Source organism: Lygodium microphyllum, chromosome 27 (assembly GCF_053477565.2).
Source record: "Lygodium microphyllum isolate KBCC chromosome 27, Lygodium_microphyllum_v1.1.10, whole genome shotgun sequence".
In the NCBI taxonomy this organism is placed as follows: Eukaryota; Viridiplantae; Streptophyta; class Polypodiopsida; order Schizaeales; family Lygodiaceae; genus Lygodium; species Lygodium microphyllum.
Window position 1 is genome coordinate 53464611 of NC_141161.1, and position 16949 is coordinate 53481559.

General features: G+C 42.9%; 1 protein-coding gene across 1 annotated transcript in view; it reads right to left on the minus strand.

Moving 5' to 3' along the window:
• The window catches only part of LOC148012328 (putative homogentisate phytyltransferase 1, chloroplastic), a 100487-nt gene that overhangs the window by 51206 nt on the left and 32332 nt on the right, over positions 1-16949 (minus strand). The gene's annotated exons all lie outside the window — the stretch shown is intronic.

Consider the following 16949-nt stretch of genomic DNA (forward strand, 5'->3'; position numbering starts at 1 on the left):
ATTCTCATTTCAAAACAAACTGACAAAATGTCAAAATCGAGAATGAATCATAATATAAGTCAAGTTGAAACATCATGATTCTCAATTCAAAACAAACTCACAAAATGTCATAATCGAGAATGAATCATGATATATCATAAATAACACATAAATAAGACTAAAGTTGTATAATATTCAAATCTCAATACAATAATAGATACTAGATCGACAAAGTCCAATAACTAAACAAAATCACAAAAAAATCAATCTCTCATCCAAAATCTTCAGTCCCTTATGAGTCATTGCACATCATCATCATCATGTTTAACATTGCCCAATAGTTTTTGTCAAAAAAACAATGTTTTGGGTCCCAACTCACCAAAAAAATATTTAAAAATAAAAACTCCCACGTTTTTTACTCTCAAAAACGTTTCGTATTTTAAGAAACGTTTCGTGAGTTTCAAATTCAAAGAAACACGTTTCTTAGCTACTATGGTCGCCAAGCAACAAACACAAGTTTGGAGGCCTCCAAACTGTCACGGGGAGCTAATGAGAGCTGGTCATAACCACAAGCTGAGGTATCCGCCAAGGAGGGGTGTAGACATCAATGGAGAAGTGAGTGCCAGCAGATGGAGGACCTGAAAAACAAGATAAGGGTGGACTGGACAGACTGCCTCCTCTTTATAAATAAATGGATCCTCCTAAATTAGGGTTTGGCTTATGGGACACAGATGCTCTCTAGGAAAGTTTAACAATGTAATAACACTTTGGTAATAAATATGTTTTGGGACTATAATAAGGAGCTAATTAATATATAATGCATTTTTTACCTCAACACCCCTTCTCAAGCCCAAAACTAGAACTAGGAGGGGACTCCAAGCATAGCTCACCCTACAATCACCCCAATGTGTCCCACCCCCAAAGCAACCGAGGCATCAAACAAAGAATGCACGTCGGGTGCTCAATGGCCTATAAGACTACAGTGGCAATGGTTATCTTACCTTGGAAGCCTTAAGGGTCACCCCAAAGAGAAGGCATTGGACAAAGGGTGTTCGACTACCTAGTGACCTACCACGACCTACAAAGGCAATGGAACCACTTTGAACCCTTTTTTTCTCTTCTTTTGTGGGGGGGGGAGGGGGGGGAGGGGGGTGTTTACCTCACAGGAAGCAACCAATCTGCTTTCTCTAACACTAGCAATGAAATGTTCAGAGATCTGATACAAGGGTGTCATAGCACGAATGATGCCTTGGGGCAAGGAGATTGCTAGAGAAGTCTCTCAATCTGCAAATGCACGTCTGAGATTGATGCTAGGTGCTAGAAAGTGATGCCATCAAATGTAGATGAAGCCATGTTGCCCAACGCAAGGTCCAATGACCACTAATGTTGACACCAATTGGAGGTGAAGGTCACCACATGCTTAAGGAGCCACCAAGATACCAAACATAAGATGCATGGCCTGAGGATGATCACACCGGATGATGGCGACCCCCCTAACAGCCAAACGCAAATAGTTGGATGATGCCTAGAGTAGGTCCACTGTTACTTAATGATGGAAGGGGCAAAAACTGACAAACACAAGGTCCACCAACCTCTCAAGATGATGACACCAAGTGAGGATGTGACCCCAAATGGAGGAGCAACTATAAACCCAAATGCAAGCTCTAGTTGCCTATGATGCTAAGGCCAACAGATAGAAGAAGACGCCAGCCTAAGAGGAAGCCACAGCTACCATAAACATAGATCTGGGAAGGAGATGAATGACGCCTAGCAACAGCAGATGGAGATGGAATGATGTCGCCAAGATGTGAATGATGACAACAGTTGGTGTGGAGGAGCCTGTCACTGTAAACGCAACCCAATGGTTAAAGAGGACATGCACCTAGCAACAGGAAGGGGTGGAGATGGTGAAAGGGCAGAGGAGAGAGGAGAGCGAAAGTCTCAAAAGAAGTGAGTATGGTGAGTACAAGTGAAGAATGAATGGGAGGTGTCATGTATATGGGATGAACAATCTTGAGTCTCGCCCATTAAAGTCTCTCGATCAGTGCTCCAACACTCTCGGAAGACCCTAGAAAGCCTTTTTAGGGCTAGAAACTAAAAACATAGATGGGATACAAAGGCCTAGTCACAAAGTCGCTACTAAAAATCCAAGGGTCCCAATCGAAGAGAATCCTCTAGATGTGGGGTTTCAATGGAGATAAAACAGATCGAAAGAGAGCCAAACCTCGGAAGTAAAAGATGGTGGGTGAAGAACTTCGAGACTAGTGGGATCCCCCTCTAAAACTACAGGAGTAGGAGCTCCCTCTAGAGCTAAAGAAAAAGGAGATGCCCCTGAGAAGGGTGAAGGGAGATGATCCCCCTCTGTATCCACCTCTAAGCGAGAGAGAGGGACTCCAACTCATGGATCACAGACTCCAAGGTGTCCGATGAGGAAGGAAGTACCGCCAATTGCACCAAAGAAGGTATCATGGCTTAGAGAGATCCAAAGCCAAAGAGCACCCAAAGGGGTCTTCTTGTAACCTAAATAGAAGAGGGTGGGATAGTACAAGGGTCAAGGTGAGCCAAGGGTAGGGAATAGTAGCGAGCTTGCAATGGAGTGGACTATGGAGGAGATGTGGGCCGTGGTAGCCACTGGACCTAAAAATGGGTGGGGGAAACCTCCGCATAGTTTGCTGGTCTCTAAGAGGACTTATTGCCTCGTGAGCTCATAGAGCCTCCATCTGCTCATAAGGACTTAGTGCGTGTTAGATACGTCTTATGGCCTTGAGCGTAGTAAGCTGAGTGTCAAGACAATTCTGTGGCCCAAAAAGAAGACTTAGCAAAAGGAGTGCCTGAGGGAAGACACATATACTCTCGTGGGTAAGGAGCAAAGGTCAATGTCAACAATGTTCAGAGGTGTGACTATTCTTGCTGCAATAGGAGTACTAAGGAGATGGGCAATCTGTTGGTGGAGATGCCATGGTACCGGAGTGGCAACCTATAAAAGGAGACGATGGGAGAGAGAACAAGGATACCTCCCAACGACGCAGTGGAAGTAGGGTAATAATCAAATGTTGATACCGAATCTCCAACCTATCTTTACCTTCACTCATGCAAAGGATCTTCGCCACTCACTGACCACCTCTGGCCCTTATATCATTGTCAAGAAATGACTCAACAACTAGAGAGGCAGTAGGGTTTGCAAGGAGAAACATAGAGTGTGTATGGCAAACACTCAGAAGAAAAGAGAAACTCAAATGAATGAATGAAATAATGAAGTGAATCTGATACAAGGGAGTCAAAGCACGAATGATGTTGTGCAGCAAGGAGACTACCAAAGAAGTCTCTTAGTGTGCAAACCCAAGTCTAAGACTAACATCAGCTGCTACACAGTGACACCAATAGATGTAGATGATGCCACACTGCCAAACACAAGGTCCAATGGCCACTAATGCTGACACCAACTAGAGGTGAAGATCGCCAAATCTTGAAGGAGCCACCAAGAAGATACCAAACGCAAGATGCATGGCCTGAGAATGATGTCGACAAATAATGGTGACGTCCCTGACAGCCAAACGCAAATAGCTAGATAATGTCTAGAATAGGTGCATTGTCGCCTAATGATGGAAGGGGCCAAAACTGACAAACGCAGGGTCCACCAACCACTTGAGATTATGGCACTAGGTGAGGATGTGACGCCGAGTGAAAGAGGAGCCACTAGGTAGCCAAATGCAACCTCCAATCGCTTATGATGCTAATGCCAACAGATACATGAAGACACCAGTCAAGGAGGAAGCCACTCCTACTATAAACACAGATCTGGAAGGAGATGATTGACGCCTGGCAACAGCAGATGGAGATGGAGTGTTGTTGCCAACATGTGCCTAATGATGGCAGCTTGTGTGGAGGAGCCTGTCACCATAAACGCATCCTTGTGGTTCAAGGGGATACACACCTAGTAGCAAGAAGGGGTGGAGATGGTGAAAGGAGAGAGGAGAGGAGAGACAAAAGTCTCAAAAGAAGTGAGTGTGTTGAGTACAAGTAAAGAATAAATGGGAGGTGTCGTATATATAGGCATGAGCAGTCTCAAGTCTCGCTTGCTGAAGTCTATTAATCGGTGCTCCAACACTCTCAAAAGACCCTAGAAAGCCTTTCTGGGGCTGAAAACTGTACAAAATGATGTGGTTTCTCAATACCCCCTCTCACGCCCAAAAAGCAACACGAAAGAGGAGCGAGGTGGAGAAGAAGATGCACCCTGTAATCCGAGAATGCCACCTGAAAGGAGACCTGTGAAGATAGTCAGGAGACCAGATGAACAGTAGAACCTGAAACACAACCTCGAGTGAGAAGCCACTAGCTCTGTTACACCATGCTGGAAGGAATACGAAGGCCGAGTCACAAAGTCACTACTGAAAATCCAAGCGCCCCGATGAAAGAGAGATCCTCTAGATATGGGGTTTCAGTGGAGATAAAACTGCTCGAAAGAGAGCCAAACCTCGGAAGTAAAAGATGATGGGTGAAGAACTTTGAGACTAGTAGCATCCCACTCTGAAATTGGAGGAATAGAAGCCCCCTCTAGAGCTGAAGAAAAAGGAGATGCCCCTAAGAAGGGCGAAGAAAGATGATCCCCCCTCTGTATCACTCTTGGAGAGAGAGAGGAGCTCCAACTCATGGATCACGGACTCCAAGGTGTCTGATGACAAAGGAAGTTCCATCAATCACATCGAGGAAGGTATCGAGAGAGAGGGACTCCAACTCATGGATCACGGACTCCAAGGTGTCTGATGACAAAGGAAGTTCCATCGATCGCATCGAGGAAGGTATCGGGGGTTTAGAAGCAACAGAAGCTAGAGAGCACCGAGAGGGGTCTTCTCGAACCTAAGTAGAATAGGGTGGGATAGTAGGAGGCTCAAGGTGAGCCAAGGGTGGGGAATAGTTGTGAGCTTGCAATGGAGTGGACTATGGAGGAGATGTGGGCCATGGTAGCCACCAGACCAAAAAATGGGTGGGAAAACCTTCGTGTAGTGTGTTGGCCTCTAGGAGGACTTATCGCCTCCTAAGCTCATAGAGCATTCGTTTGCTCATGAGGACTTGTCAGATGTGTCGTATCGCCTTGAGCATAGCAAGTTAAGCGCCGAGACAGAACGATCTCTGTGGCCCAAGAAAAAAAGGTAGCACAAGGAGTGCCTAGGGAAAGATGCATATACTCCGGTGGGGTACAGAGCAAAGGTCGATATCGACAATCTTCGAGGGTGTGATCATTCTTGCTACAATAGGAGCACCTACGAGATAGAGAATCTCTTGGTGGAGACACCATGGTACCGGAGTGGCAACATGTAAAAGGAGATGGTGGGAGAGAAAAGAAGGATAGCTCCCAGTGATGTAGTGGAAGTAGGGTAATAATAAAAATGTTGATACCAAACCTGGTTCCTGTCTTTGCCTTCACTAATGCAGAGGATCTTCACGCCTCACTAAGCACCTTTGGCTCTGATACCATGTCAAAAGAAATTACTGAGCAACCAGAAAGAGAGTAGGTTTTGCAAGGAGAAACGCACAATATCTAAGGAAAACACTAAGAAGAGAAGAGAAACTCAGATAAATGAATGAAATAATGAAGTAAATTTGATATAAGGGTCTTGTAGCGCGAATGATGTCATGGGGCAAGGAGACTGCCAAAGAAGTCTTTGAGTTTGCAAACGTAGGTCTAAGATCGATGTTAACTGCTAGAGAGTGACACCAACAGATGTAGATGATGCCATCCTGCCAAACACAAGGTCTAATGGCTACTAATATTGACACCAACTAGAGGTGAAGATCACTAGATGCTGAAAGAGTCACCGGGATACCAAATGCAAGATACATGGCCTGAGGATGATTTTGGTGGATGATGGTGGTCTCCTGGCAGCCAAATGCAAATAGCTAGATAATGCCTGAAGTAGGCGCACTGTCCCTTGATGATGGAAGGGGTAAAAACTTACAAACGCAAGGTCCACTAGACTCTTGAGATGATGACACCAAGTAAGGATGTGACACCAGGTGGAGGAGGAGCCACTAGGAAGCCACATGCAAGCTCCAATTGCCTATGATGCTAATGCCAACAAATAGAGGAAGATGCCAGCCGAGGAGAAAGCCATTGTGAAAAATGATAGGTGTGCTTTGATATCATGTGAAGAAGACTATAAAGGCACAACAAGACAAACACACACATAGAAAGTAAAACTCAAACCCTAAACACAAAACTTAAAACTCAAACACAAATAAAAGAAGAGACAGAAAGAACACAACTCTCAAGTGAATGAATGTTATAAATGAATAAAAGAGTATACAATGTGCCCCAAGGGCTAAGCAGTGTGCTGGAGAGTGATGTCCACCGCAGACGGATCCTAAGTCTATGACCACCGGTTGGAAATCCTAGGATGAAGAGGATGCTGCAAATGCAAGTGTCAGAAGAGCCTAGAGCTCCAAACGCAAGCAAGAAAGGTGGGGAAGATACAAGACAATTGTCGCTTGATGTGGAGAAAGCTGGCATATTATGGAGGAAAGTTCTTGCTTGCTATGGGGGAGCACCAGCACCTGTCGCCTAGAGATAAGACACCAAACGCAAGATGAAGATTCAATTGTTGCCAAGGTCAGGCAGCTCCAATCGCAAGCAAAGGACTGATGGCAGCAATCGTTGGAGCTAGACAGCCACATGTGTGGACTGATGGCTGAAATCTGTACTCACGGGTGAGAAACCTGCACAGAAGGGATTGAAACTGAATGGGGTCAGCCTATCTATTTATAGATAAGAATGAATCCTCCCAAATTAGGGTTTCACTGAACTCTCGAACCACACCCGGTTTTAGGGTTCTCATTAAAGTCAGCTCGTTTTGGGGCTGTTTAAGTGGCTAATCAACATGGAATGCATGTCAAAAATAACAGGTATGTTCTAATACCATGTCAAAATAAGCGACAGTGCAAAGAGACAATAGGGTTTGCGGGGAGTAACACGAAGTGTGTATAGCAAACCTTAAGAGAGAAGAGAAACTCAAAAACGTGAGAGGGGGAGTTGGTAGAGGTGAGCTGGCAAGAGATACCATGCTGCTGTAGAAACTCGGAAAACTCGTGAGTGATGAACTCATCACCGCTATCACTCATGCAACCAATACGATGACCCATCTGGTTATGAACCAATTGCACCCAAATAGAGAAATATATGAAGGCATCAAACTTATGCTTAAGGAAGTATACCCACAAATATCTCGAATGATCATCCACTATCAAAAAGAAGTACAAAGCATCGTTCAAGGCGCCAATGGATGTTAGTCCACAAAGATCAACGTGAATCAATTTAAGACGTGCCTCAGCTCTATATGTAGACTACTAAGGGAATGGGGTATGGTGCTGCTTCCCAAGCTAACATGCTTTACAGACATCTCGAGCTAGCTTCAAGTGAGGAAGGCCCTCAACCGTCTCACGATGAGACAACTCATAAAGAGAGTCATAGCCAAGATGCCCTAGGTAGAAATGCCAAAGACACTCATTGTCTATAGGCACCCAAGATGTGGTCAATGCCTGGAAGCTATGAAACACGAAGCCCTTAATTGTCGGCTTAATAAGAAAATGGGTCATGTGGTATAGGCCATTAGGCTATGCCTCACCACAAGCAATCACTAAACCAGTATAAGAGCCAAGGACCTCGATTGTGATCACTGTAAAGAAAACTACTCGCCCCCACCGGCAAAGCTGTTAAACACATAATAAATTCACCCCAAGCTAAGGGACATAGTATACATTATCCAGCGAAGCCAAATCCCGACCCTTGTCAGTGGTGGCAAAATTGACGCAACCTTGACCCTGGATCTTGACCAAGGAGTTGTTTCCTAGCCGACCCACCCGGCTGCAGGGGCTTGGGTTCGGAAAATGTTCTCTATAGAAGTCATATGATATGTAGCTCCACTATCCACAATCCAAACAGGTATTGATGTGCTCGATTGTGACGAGTGGGCCTCTGCAGTAACCTCATCAGAAGGCAACTCACAAATGTGGATGAGACTCGCATCGAATGTCTCTATGGAGGCAATGTAGGCCTCTGCAAACAAGTCAGACAAGCCCTCTAGAGTTGAAAACGTTGTCAACGACTGAGATGGCTGACTGGTGATAGTGTGAGTCCGACCTTTCCACTGCCCCTTGCTATCACCCTACCTCCCGCAATAATGGGGGTTGCCCGACTAAGAGATGAGAGTTTGTGACTTAGGTTTTGGTGTTGTGTCTCTTGCCTTTAATCGACACTCGTTGTCAAAATGGCCGGCCTTTTGACAATGTTGACAATACCTATTATTCTTAGATACATTCTGCCACCAATGTGTTTGAGTTGAGACTAGGAGTTTCCTTGTGATTCCCCTACTTGATTGTGATTTTGCTTTTGATTTTGATTTAAAGTTTGATTTTGTTTACCCTTCTCTTACTGCCCCTTCTGAGAATAAGCAACAAGAGCCCCCTCTGAGGTATCATTCATATGAAACTGATCGAATGGCATGCATGACGCAATAGCTGGCACTCAAATTCATAGAATATGGATAGATTGGGCAAAGAAACCACTTACTACACAAAATTGAAGTATTTACACGACACCTTACTAAGAAACAATGTAATATGATCACCTTTAAGCTTTTCTTAATCTAGCACCCTGTTATAACGAGCGTTGGGCTGGCTAGTTAAACTCGCCCCGACAGAGGACTTAGGAGTCCCAATAGTGGAGAATTCGACAAGGAGATACCAATACTCAATCAACTTGACTTTCAAGTTATCCCGTCACAGATTTTGAAGTTCTGAAGCTCATGGTTAAGATTTATTCGATGAGTCGTATCCCGAGCTGCATAGGGGTTAATCAAGTGTGCCCTTCACTCTAACGCTAAGTCAAAATGCTTAAGTTGATGAAACTCAGGTAATAATCCTTGCATCAACTTAACAATAGCGGAGGCATTCCTAGCCTTCCATGAGCGGACAACCTTGTATGGAACAAGTGCGAGATCGAGTTGGGATTCCAACCCCTGCACAAGATCCCATAGGTTCTGTGAGTCAAAGACATATCTCATCAAGTTTAACCAAGTTGTAAAGTTTGTCACGTTAAAACGAGTCTTATCATTGAATGTATGCTTGGCGAAATATGAGGTAGAACCATGAGGTGTCGAGAATGTGGAGTAAGATGGGTATGGAGGATAAGATGATGGTGGTGATGGTGATAGAGGAGTCTAATAAGGAGGAGGAGGGGAAAGAGATGGGTAGGCAAAAAAAAAAAAAGTGAGTGTCCAATGAGTGCTGGTTGATGCAGAGACATTGGAACATGAATGTTTCCATAAGGTGTCGATGGAGGTGGAGGCACTGGGACACATAAAACCCTATCCAAATATTGGCTAGGACACAGCTTAATGACCAGAGGATCCATTAGGCAATGCCATGGAGGCAAACTGTGGTACCAACTGATCCACACTCGAGAGAGACAGAGAGGGAATATCCAAGCTGCAATGATCTCGAAAGTGTGTGAGGAAAAGGTAGAACACCACCCAGCTCAGGAAAAGATAAGATCCTAACGACTGTGCCTAAGTTTGAGAAACCCCCCGGTGTGGTAAATAAAAACACATGTGATCCTACATGAGATGCAACATGCGATACACTTAATGGATGCTGAAAGGATGTAGCAGCGGAATAAGAGGGTGGAATGGAAGGGAGATTAAATGGATTTGTGATAGGTGTAGATATGGGAAATAATGTAGGTTTCTTTTGTCCAATAAATGCATTAAATTAAAATGATGATGATGAAGATACACCTACTTTATTTTGACCTTTTAAAACAAAATTATTTAAAAGAAAAAAAGAGGAAGGAGTACTCACAATTTATTGTTTCAATTGCTTACCTAGTCTTGAGTTCATAAAGAATTATGTCTTTCTCGTTATTCATAAACCAGAAATTGGTTTGCATATGTCCTTCATCATGAAAATCATTCATACCAATAGGAGAAGGGAATTCATTAACAAAATCTGAAATGATAGACATACTTGATACCAAAGAGAATAAGTATGAAAGCAAAGGAGTGTACTCTATGCCAGTTTCCACTTCGGGATGGCCAGTCCTAAGTGGAGATTTCATCCTACCTACATGGTCAGTAGATTGATGCATCAAATCTAAAGGGTGAAATTTAGACTTACCTTCTATCTGCTATTGGGCTCTATGCATCAAAATGAGATCGTACTCAGTTGCAGTGATCTTGTAAGGTCGTGAAACTCCATAGTAGTCCAATGTTTATCCGAACATGTCGAAAGCTTGTGAAGCAAGCTATGAGGCCCACTTCGACTCATTCCTCAATGGATTTAGCTCAGATGTGAGAAGTGGTACAAAAGCAGTGTTCGAGGTCATCTGCTCTTCTATTGTTCTTGCTTCTTGTGCAAAGCTTTTAAATCAAGGCCTAGATTTCTCTTAGAGAACTCAGCTTTGATACCATGAAGAAATGCCCTAACACATAAACATAAATAACATTGTACGACAAAGCACAGACTGATAAAAGAACACGGTTAGGGTTAGGGTAACTCAAAGACAATGAACATAGAGAATTAATGAAGTGATATAACTACTGAATATACAATACTCATGTAGCAAGCATACTATGCACTGAATGAATGCTGAACATTCTCCTGTATCTCAAGGATCAAGGCAAAATAATGAGCTAGAGAGTGTCTCGTACTCCGAATGGATCTCGAATCACAACAAGGCAGCCTCCGAGCGTCAAACAACAATAAACGCAACCTGTGTGTGGTTGGACCTAACGTAGACGGTAGTCTAGAGAGAGTGTGTGCTACAAACGCAAGCTGAGAAAAAAGCTATAAACGCAGGTTGAGGAGAGAGAAAATCTGCAAATACATGTTGAGATGATGATAGCAATAGCTAGAGGAGAGAGAAAACTGGCAAGGTGGTAGCTAGGGCCTGCAAACGCAATAGTATGCTGACGTAGCAAACTATACAATAGATAGATGGGTGGTCATCAGCAATCACCTCACTGGAAACTATACAATAGCTAGATGGGTGGTCATCAGCGATCGCCTCACTGGAAACAACACCAAAATAATGATGGAGGGCTGGAAATAGGCACCAGATGAGTGAAGATTGCAATGGACAGCTTGGACTGCAATGTCCTCCGTGAAGGGGGTGTGGGCAGTAAGCTAAAAACACTTGAAACCTGCAAAAATGAGATTAAGGCTGAATGGAGGGCAGCATACCTATTTATAGAAAGTTTAGGCCCTCCCAAGTGGGTTTGTGCTTATGGGATAAAGATACTCTCTAGGAACGCATTTCTTTTAAATAAACAAGGTTTCTTCCTTAATTAAGTATGTTTTGGGGCTATTTAAGTAAAGCTAATGCATTTTTATCTCAACTCAAACCATGCAGGACTCGAGGATCCCTCCACAGATTCAATCCTGAAACACCCGAGAATATCTGCTCAGCTTGTACCTACTACCTCATTTGCAACTATCTTTACTATCTCATACTGCATTACCCCATGGTTTTTGGACAGAGACTGTTATGACAACCATTCACTTAATTAATCAGTCATCACCAAACAGGTCTTTGGGGGGGGAGAGGGTTCCCCAAGAAGCATGGTCAAGCAAGCCACCTTCATATGCTCACCTGAAAGTGTTTGGCTGCAAGGCTTTTGTGCACATTCGTAAAGAAAAACGTAACAAACTTGAGCCAAAGTCTTGTAAATGCATTTTCCTAAGATATGGTGAAGAGGGTGAAATGGAATATAGCCTGTGGGATCCCGAGAAAAGGAAAGTAGTATGCAAAAATGATGTTATTTTTCGGGAAGATCGCATGCATAAACAGCCTAAAAAGACTGAGGAGGTCCATAGGGTTGTATTCCGGGAAGAAATACCTTTTGGACAGCAAAATGTGCCCGCTGTACAGCAGCAAATACCTACTGTAAATGAACCTGGAAATGCAGAAAATGATGCTGCTGGAAATTATCAGCCAGCTATTGCCCATGATAATGAGCCGCTAGATGTGCAGAAACAGACAGGACAGCAAGCTGTTAATGCTGATTTGCAGGCTGAAATGCCAGGACAGCATGCTGAAAATGAAAATTTGCACAAACAGCCAGAAAACAATGATCATTGGGTTAGGAGATCATCTACGGCTACTAGACAACCTGATAGATTTATTCCTAGTGCAAATTATGTGGCTGATTATGTCATGTTGACAGACTATGGTGAACCGTCTTGCTTCAAGGAAGCAATGGACAAACAAGATAGCAAGAAATGGTATAAAGCCATGTTGTCAGAGATGGAATCTCTCGAGAAAAATGGCACTTGGGACTTGGTGCAGTTGCCTAAAGGGCAGGAAACACTTCCATGCAAATGGGTTTACAAGATGAAGGTCACTTCTGGTTCCTCACCAAAGTACAAAGCAAGATTGGTTGCAAAGGGGTACAAGCAGGAGCATGGAATTGACTTTGATGAGATTTTCTCTCCTCTAGTCAAGATGACTACATTGAGAACCATTTTGGACTTGGTTGCAGGTGAAGATATGGAACTCATACAGATGGACGTAAAGACTACATTTTTACATGGTAATCTGCATGAAGACATATATATGGAGCAGCCTGAAGGGTTTATGGAAAAAGGGAAAGAAAAGATGGTATGTAATCTCAAAAGGAGTTTGTATGGGCTGAAACAAGCACCAAGACAATGGTATTATAAGTTTGATACATTCATGCAGTCTCAAGGCTTTCATAGAAGTCAAGTGGATCACTGCTTGTACACCAAGAAGGCAGCAGATGGCAGCTTGATTATCTTGGTTTTGTATGTAGATGACATGCTGATTGCTAGCAAGGATACTCATGCCTTGGATTCACCGAAGCAAAGTCTTCATGGCAGCTTTGACATGAAAGATCTTGGTGATGCAAATCACATTCTTGGCATGCGAATACTCAGAGATAGATCAAAAGGCTTACTTTATCTATCTCAGTAGGAGAATATCTCCAAGGTTTTGCAGCATTTCAATATGAAGGGGAAGAAAACAATTGGGGTTCCATTGCCTCCATATGTGAAACTCAGTGCAGAGGACCGCCCTACATCTGATGATGAGAACGCTTAAATGGCCAAGATACCATATGCTTCAGCAGTTGTCAATTTGATGTATGCTATGGTTGCTACACGTCCTAGCATTGCCTTTGCAATGGGAGTGGTTAGCAGATACATGGCAACCCCTGGCAAGACGCATTGGGATGAAATGAAAGGTATTATGAGATACCTCAAAGGCACAAAGGAGTTGTGCATCTGCTTTGAGAAGCAGAACGCATTTGTTGTTGGCTTTTACGCATGCAGACTATGCTGGTCGTACAGATTGCAGGAAGTCCATTTCTGGGCATGTGTTTACTTTCACAAGAGTAGTCTCTTGGGTCTCCAGGCTACAAGAGTGTGTTGCATTGTCTACTACAGAGGCAAAGTATGTGGCTACCACTAAGGCATGCAAGGAGGCTTTATGGCTTTCACGTCTGGTGGGAGAGCTTGGCATCTCAGAGTTACATGTTCTCCATTGCAATAGTCAGAGTGCTATCATGCTAGCACAAAATCCTGTCTTTCATGCAAAGACAAAGCACATATAGGTGAAGTATCACTTCATTAGAGATGTATTTGACAGAAAGAGCATTGAGCTTGTCAGAGTGCATACAGAAGATAATCCTGCAGACCTTCTCACGAAGGGTCTTCCAGCAAAGTAGTTTGCTCATTGCCGACAGATGATGGGAGTTGGATAGATATATGTATTTCAACTTTGTACATACCTAAACTTAGCTGATTCTTTTCTCCTCTTAAGGCACATTGCCTTTAGGTGGGAGGTTGTTGGGAATAAAAGCCTCGTGCCTTTAAATGTGCTCGGGTGTGAACACACCCTTAGCACTTGTACTTACACACACACACACACACACACACACACACACACACACACACACACACATATATATATATATATATCTAAAAACCTAGAGGTACACACTCGTCATTGTACCTAAAAATAGTGCACACTCTCTACTCTGCTCTCTCTCACTCTCTCCATCTCTCCGCGCACAACGAACACCCGTTGTCTCAATCTTCGTATCTAACCCATCACTACACAGGGAACTATATAGCATACTTTTGAGTCTGAGAATTAGCAAGAGGCTCTTCACCATCCCCAATGGCAAGAGGCCATGGTAAAGGACTTGAGAGCATTGCTTGAAACAAAACCTGGACCTTGGTGGATCGTCCACACCACAAGAAGACCATTAGGACTAAGTGGATCTTTAGGATTAAATGGAAAGCTAATGGAACTTTGGAAAAGTACAAGGCTCCCTTGTGGTGCAAGGGTTCCGACAGAAGCACGGTGTTGACTAGGAAGAGACCTTTGCTCCAATTGCATGGTTGACATCATAGCGACTATTAGTTGTCCTAGATGCTCACCACGGTCGACCACTCTATCAAATGGGCATCAAAAGTGCATTTCTAAATGGCTATTTGGATAAGGAAGCCTATGTGAAGCAACCTTTTGTATTTTCTCATTCTAACTATAAAAATAAGGTATTGCACTTGCAGAAAGTTATTTATGGGCTGAAGCAAGCATTGCATTCATAGTTTCATAGGATGGATGGGTTCCTTAGAACTCATGGCTACCGTTCTACCCCATATAACCCAAATTTGTAAGTCAAACTACTTCAAAGAGGATTAGTTATATCCTTTTGTACGTAGATGATTTGCTCATTATAGCCTCAAGTTATGCTATCATTGCAAATATAAAGGCCTAACTTTGCACCACATTCGAGATGCTTGACCTCAACCACTTCTATTTTTTGGATATGGAAGTTGTTCAATTTGAGGATGAGATCTCTATATCTCAGCAAAAATACGTTATTTAGTTAGTTGAGTAGTTTTGCTAGTCAAACTCAACTAGTGGCCACCCTCTAGATCCCGCTATGAAACTATCCAAGGATCCCCAAGGTCACCCTTTGATGAGCACACTTATAGATCTCTATAGGGAAACTCCTTTGGTTGATTCATACTCATCCAGACTTAGCTTTACTTAGTGTCCTTGCTCAATTAGTATTTCAATGCACCTAAGCTATCGCATTGAATTGCATGCATACATGTATTGAGATATGTTGATTGTACCTATTTTTATGGACTAACATATGGCCGTGGTTTGCTTTTGTAGGGCTATACTAATTCCAATTGGGTAAGTGATCTTGATACCCGGTGTTCCCATGGTAGTTACATCTTCTCCTTGGGTACAACTTATGTTGTTTGGTCTAGTTGTAAATAGGAGTCCATCACTACCCCCACCATTGTTAAGGTAAAGTACAGGGTGCTATATGATGGCACCACATAGGCCGTCTACCTTAGGAGCTTTTTGGCAACGCTTCAATTCCCATGTGACATTCCAATTGTGATCTTATGAGACAATCAAAGTGCCATCTATTGATAACCTCATCATCAATCCAAAGACGAAGCACATAGAAGTGGCACTACCGTTTCACCAAAGAGCGAGTTGAGCTAGGCACCATTTGCCTAGAATTTGTGCAATCATTTGACGATTTTGCAAACATTTTGACCAAATTAGCACTCGATTCTTCAGTACTTGCTATCCACAATTTGCATGGATACTCCCTCCTACTCCAACCTAATAAGGAGAGGGGGTTTTCCTCTAGTTTTCCTTTCCATCATCCAATGGTGTCCAAAAGAGAGAGAGAGAGAGAGAGAGAGAGAGAGAGTGTGTGTGTGTGTGTGTGTGCGTGTGTGTGTGTGTGTGTTTGGGGAGGGGGGGAACATTATTATTGCACTTTGTTTATTTATCAATATTATCAAGATACATACATGGACAAACATGTAATATACTTTGTTTCATTATGCGTATCATTTGGCTACATACATGGACAAACATATAGAAACTAACTTGTGAAGTAGATCTGTTAGGTTTGCCAAAACTAAATACTACCAATATGCCTAATGGCCCAAATCTTAGGGCCCTCAATTTCAAACTTTGTAATCATATTAATTATAATCATTTTGAAACCATATCCTAAATTTTAAATTAGTTTTTATTGCTTGATGCCATATTATGCTCAAAATGGGGAACCAGGGTGTTTCTCTCCCAATTTTGATGAGATTAAAGACTCATTCTTGCCATTTCAGAACCGTAATTTGCATTGCTACATAATTCCTGCATTCTAACTCAAGCTTTGAACCTAGTCACTATTTCTAACTCTGCAAGCCCTTGTGATTATATTAACTAAACTGACTAGAAGCCTTTCACATTCATGACACATGATGTGTACTAAAGATTCAGGGTGAAACCTTTTGCTCAGCAAGCAAAGAAGTGCATACCTTGTTAACATTCAGTTCATATACATCAAGGATTGGAATGAATTTTTTGTTTGTCAAATGGCAAGAATTTGATGCTGAGAATTCTTGTCAGGTTCAAGCATCCAAATTCATAACAGGCACACATGAAATCGGGTGAAATATATTCACGAGAGTCCTGTTTCCTATTCTTTAAGGGTACAAAGGGTACATGTATCAGCAGGTATATGCATCTGTACAGATGTTCTTTAGGATGACGACTCAGCTTTCTTGAAAAAGAACACATGATCTGCCATTTCATGAGAGGGGGGCAAAGATGGGCTCTCATGCATCACATTTCTAATCCTAATGGCAGCATGTTAGATAAACCATGGTTACCTTAATCCTAATCCTCCTATACTCCTGAAGACAGACTAGCAATCTGGTGGTTGTGAGGGGAAGCACAAGTCCGTGCCCAGCAGACCATTTACTACTATAATGACAGCTCTGGGAAGTATAGGCTGCAGCTCATCTGATCACCTGCTGTTCAGTACCACTGAGGCCTTGACCACTGTTCTCAGCAGAAACAGTTGTACATTTGAATTTTTAGGTGTGCTTGCAGCCATACCATATACTTCTTTCAATGC